Genomic DNA, 5,736 nt, shown 5'->3' on the forward strand with positions numbered 1-5,736 from the left:
CTTCTCTGCGTGGGGCTTTTTCTCTCCTCCCCCCTGGGCTTTTACATGGTGCTAAGGACTTTTCACACCTTATTTTTAATCCACGCAATGATCCTGTGAGATACACATATCCCCATATTATGGATGAGGAAATTGAGGCTCAGAGAAGTTAAGGACTTGCTGAAGACCACAGAACCAAGATTAAAATCCAAGTGTGTCTAACTCTAAAGCTAGTACTCTCACTCTACTACCTTGTTTCCTTTTCCTTCAACATGAGTAAGAATGAGGGCTAGATGACTCTTGGGGGGGGGGGGGGCGTGTTAAGAAACAAAGGCTTTCAGAGATGTACATCCTTTTACTCAAGGGCAAGACACAGAGAACATGAACACAAAGAGAAACACAAGGATTATAGGGTGTGACATATGAATGGTTCAAACACAATGTTTGAACTTGTGTGGAGGAAGGTCATAGTGGCTTAAGGTCTCTATGAAGTCCTTTGTTATTGAGCATTAGGCTGTATCTTGCCCTGAAGCTAACTAAGAAAGGAGCAACATTCTTAGGAAGAATATATTTTTCTTTCTTTTTCTCCTTTCCTCCTTCCTCTTCTTCTTTTCTCCTTCCCCCTTCTTGCTCTTCCCCTCCCCCCTTTTTCTTCTCCTTCTCTTCCTTCTGCTCCCTCCTCCTCCTCCTTCTCTCTCTCTCTCATTCTCTTTCTCTTTTGTTACTTGCTCCCCACTCTCTGCCCTCGGTCGATTCTGTTTAATTTCACAAGTATTGACTGAATTTTCAGCATCTGCTATTACTGGGTAAGCCCACATGGAATTTATGTATCCAGCAAAGATGATTCCTGCCCATCAAAGTCTCACTGCATAAAGTGGGAGAAGACATATGCAAGACAATGATTTGAGGTGAAATGGAAGCACCCACAGAGTACTACGAGAAAGTAAGAGATAATAATGATAGCTAACATTGGTTGTGTGCTTACAATACACGAGGCCCTAGGTTAAGAGCTTTACAGTGACTTCCTCATTTGATCTTCACCATAACACTATTAGCTGGTACTAGTATCATTCCCATTTTACAGCTAGTTTACAAACTAACTCACTCGCCTAGCAAGTTAAGAGCAGAACTAGATCCCCACTTCTGCCTGGCGCACCCTTCACTCTCTCTGCCTATTCAAGTCCCATCCTTGCCGCCCCTGAGCAGATCCCACTTGGCTGGGAGCCTTCCCAGACACACTTACTTGGAGACAGTGGACCCCAGTGGAGGTGCACAGACCTCAATGTCAGGCACTCTTCCTCCACCATCCCCACATTTGTCCTCTGGGGTGGAGAAGCATGTTTTGCAAAAATCCTTAGTGGACTCATGTTTTAGGACAGGTTTCCCAGAAGCAGACCCTGAAGTAAGGCTACACAGGCAAGCGATTTATTAAGGAAGCGCTCACAGGGGAAACCAGTGAGCAGAATCAGAGAAGCAGAACAAAAATGGAGAGGAAGAGCAGCAGGGGAGCTCTCAAAGTCTCCCAGAGGGTGGCCTCACCCTGATTCCCAGGCAGCTGGGTGTGAAAGCCTGACCGGATACAAGTGGGCTTTCACACTAGCCTATCAGTGATGAGTGAAGATGCACTTTGGGGGGGTGGGGGAGTGGGGGAGGAGGGGAGGTAAAGTCCCAGGCTTTCCACCTGTGCTGGGAAAGGGTTTCAGTAGCATGAGGGCAGTATTGCAAAGAAAAGCTGCCGGCACTGGCTGTTGGGAGAGAGAGCAAGGGGAGGAGGCCAGAGGGCAGCCATACACACACACACACACACACACACACACAGGGTCCGAGGAAATGTGGAGCACTGACCATCCCTGCTGCAGAGGGGTGCATCAGAATCTCCATGTGGGGAAAGACAGGGAAGCTGACTGGTTGTTCCCCACCCAGTCTTGCCCCACTTCAAGAAGTGCTGTCCTAGAAGTCTTCAGTGGAAGTCAAACTATGGGCTGATAGTGAGGGGGACATGGGTGGGTTACATGGCTTGAGGAGAGACGAAATACATCAGGAAATCAACTAAAGATAAATATAGCAATAATGTCCCAGGCACAGAAGGCCAAGCTGAAGGCAGCCATCACTTACCACGTAATGTGTACTGGGTGGTAACTGTGTGGCGGGAGGTAAGTGCTGTTTGTGGATTATCTTTCTTAACCCTCACCCCTGGCTATCTAACCGCTCCCTAAATGCCTCCTAACCGCTCCCTAAATGCCTCCTTTTATGATTAGGTATATCAGTCAGAGTGCATTCAAGGGAGCAGAGACACCATGCACATTATGGGAAGAAGGGGTTTATTATAGGACTTCACCTGAAGGTGGGAATAGCTGGGGAAGTGAAGTTCTGGAAACAACTGTAGGATGATCAGGAAGGAGACACTAGGGCTTTGAGGACAAGCTGGGATCTCTCTGTGAACTCATCTGTCTGTCACAGTATCTGAAAGACATCTCCCCAGACGATGGCTAAGGCTCTGCCTTCTGAATCTTATACCTGGGCCTCTTTTGGCCGACTCTAACTCAAAGCCCTGTCAGGAGAGGATTCTAGAAGCATACTTCCCGGCTTAACCAAACTGACTTAGCGTCATCTAGCACATTAGAAAATCTTCGATGTAGATGAGACTATAACTGACCAGACATCCAAGCAGCAAAAGAAAGTCAGGGTCACATTGGCATATGTTTACCTTCTTATTTTTTGTGGCTATGTTGTAGCATTTTTGCAATATGGATCTGTATCTATTTGTCACAATAGCACTTACAAACATTTGAAAACAGTAAATCCTTCAGAGCTGTACTCTAAGGACTAGAAAGAGTGCCTGATAACATAGTAGATGCTCGGCAAAAATTGGGTGAAGAAATGGATGCTGAATGACAAGAGTCCATGTAGTGTAATCAACCCTTATTCATACATCCCAGCAGATATCTGACAAACTCTAGGAGCGTAAAGCGGCCTCATTCCTGTAGACAAGTAGGATGTAATTCTGTTCACGAAGACACTGCTGCTTTTTGTGTTCTGGCCATCACCTGAGGGGGGATGAAAACACCCTGTTTGCTCCTTCCAGGAGGGACCGATCACTACCTTTTTGGGTGTCTTCCTTGCTCATGATGATCCCTTTAATTGCCTTCCTTCTTTATGCATGGGGTGGGGCAAAATACTCATGTTCATTCCATGAGACCTTCATTTGGGGCACAGCTGGGCCAATTAGATTCTCTCTCTTGGGAATTTGGAATTAGGACCAAGAAAGATATGAATCCATGATATAACATAATAACGAACACTACAAAATAAAAGGGAATAGAGGGGTCATCACTGATATTGGGACAACTGACAGGCAATTTAGGCCATTTTAGTTTTTTACTTATAGTGAACACCAAGGAAATTTGAAAGCTTTTTAAAAGCAAGGAACAGAATGAGAGAAAATATTCATAAAGGAGTTTATATCCAGAATGAACAAAGAACAGTAAGTAAAAGACAGATAGCCAATAGAAAAGTGGGCACGGGACTTGACTAGGTCCTCCAAAACAGAAGTTACCGATATAGCCAATACACATAGGAAAGAGTGTTTCACTTCGTAAATCATCAGGAGAATGCAGATGAAAACTATATACAGCATATTGGACAAAATGAAAAAGCTGACAATACCAACTGTTGTTAAGAATATAGGATGACCAAAAAAAAAGAATATAGGATGACCACAGCGCTCACCTATGATGGTGCGAGTCGATTGGGACAAACACTATAAATACTAGCTACTATTTGGGAATATTTACTACTGCTGAACATACAAATAACCTATCACATAGCAATTCCACTCACAGGTATTACCCAAGAAGACTGCATGCTTAACTTCACCAAAAGACATATTCAAGAATATTCATAGCAACCCTATTCATAATAGCCCAAATCTAGAAACTCATAAATGTCCATCGATAGTAGAATGGAGAAAATACATAGTGGTATAGTGACATATTGGAATACTACACAGAAATGAGAATGAACTACAGCTACATATATAGCATGGATAAATCTCATAGATATTAGGTTGAATAAAAGAAATACTATATGATTCCATTTATCTAAAAAACAGGCAAAACTATTGTCTGCTCTTAGAAGTCAGGCTATGGATTATTTGGGGTGGGTAGTAACTGGCAGGGCAAATGGATTCAGGAGATACTAGCAATGCTCTATTTCTTTATCTGAATCCAAGGAACATTTTCAGTTTGTGAGAAATTCATTAAACTGTACACTTATGATGCATGCGCTTTTCTTTACTACTTATTACACTTTACTATAAAGTCTAAAAAAATTATAACTTTTAGGAACAGGTTAGTTGCCTGTCTGCACCTAAAGTGGCCGACAACATCGTCATTTAACTTTCCCAATATCCCAGATGGCAGTGAGGGCAGGGAAACCTTGGGGGCTCAGAGAGCCTCTCAAACTTGTTTGGATGAATATCTTCCAAGTCTGAGTTTACATAGCTAAAGAAATGTAAGCAATAATTTGACACGGAGGTGCCTGTGAGAGTAGGAGCAGAGGATGGGACTGACTTTAGCTGTTCCCGTATCTATCAGTGCTCCATCCAGGTTATCCTAAATAAATTTATAATCTATATTGAAAAATAATGTGCTTAATAAATGAACATCACTTCAATCATCTCATATAAACATCAGTATAAGAAAAGGTCCCGTGCTTGCTATGCAAGACAGGTGTCCCAGCCACGAACCCTTCCCCAACCCCTCGCAATCTGATCCCCATTTCCTAAAACCTCCCCCCTCTAAGGTGTTGCCTGAAGGCCGTTTTAACTGTTGGACTCCTGGTTTGACTCTTGTGGTTTCAACGATGGAAAGTGGAAATACCCTCTGACAACATTTCAAAACTCGTTAGTTCTGAGGTCGTTATGACAACGGGGTGGTGGTGGCAGGACAAAGCCAGTCAAGGCCTCACCGGGTGGCAGCAGCTCAGAACTGTCCCTGACCCTCCACAGAGCACAGGTCTCCACCGACGGCAGGACTCCAGGACACCAGCCAAGTCTCTCTCTACTCTGGCTCTGCTCATCCTTTTACAAATCCCACTCAGATTCCCCACCGCCCCACGCTGGCCTGCAGCTCACCCTCGCCGTGGTTCACACCCACAGAGCCCAATCTACGGTTTAAACGAGTTCCACTCACATCCTGAGCCTCCACCCACTTTATCCTAATGGGATTTTTGGCTGCTGTGCAAATCGACAGAGTGAACGTTTATTTCATTCAAGAGACAAAAAAAGAGGTGGGATGTAATGAACTAATTTGTTGATTTATTCAGTCATGTGCCAGCATTGTGCTGCGCGTCACCGTGAATGGGAAAAAGTTAACTTGTGTACATCATCAGATTGCGTCATTTTCCTGCTTAAAATAGTCCAATTTCTACCCAAGTTAGAATAAAAAGCAAACACCTGGAAAAGCCTCGTTTAAAATTACAATTACTTTGTCTTTAGTTATGACTTATTTGAAAGTTACACAAAAATACAAAGGTGAGGAGCTTGTTGAGAATATGTCTCTTTCACAATGTTGCTCTTCCGACAAACAGCGAGAGGGCGAGCCGCCCAGGCAACTGCAGTTACTAACGCTCCCGCACCCCCGCACTAGAAGTCTTTTCCACCTAGCGTTGCTTTGCTACAAATTTCGCGAGAACACAGGGGTCCCTTCGGCCCCTCCTCGCGCGGCCAGCTGAACTCCACCCACTTCTTGCCCGGCG

This window comes from Leopardus geoffroyi, chromosome A3 (assembly GCF_018350155.1).
Source record: "Leopardus geoffroyi isolate Oge1 chromosome A3, O.geoffroyi_Oge1_pat1.0, whole genome shotgun sequence".
Lineage (NCBI taxonomy): Eukaryota > Metazoa > Chordata > Mammalia > Carnivora > Felidae > Leopardus > Leopardus geoffroyi.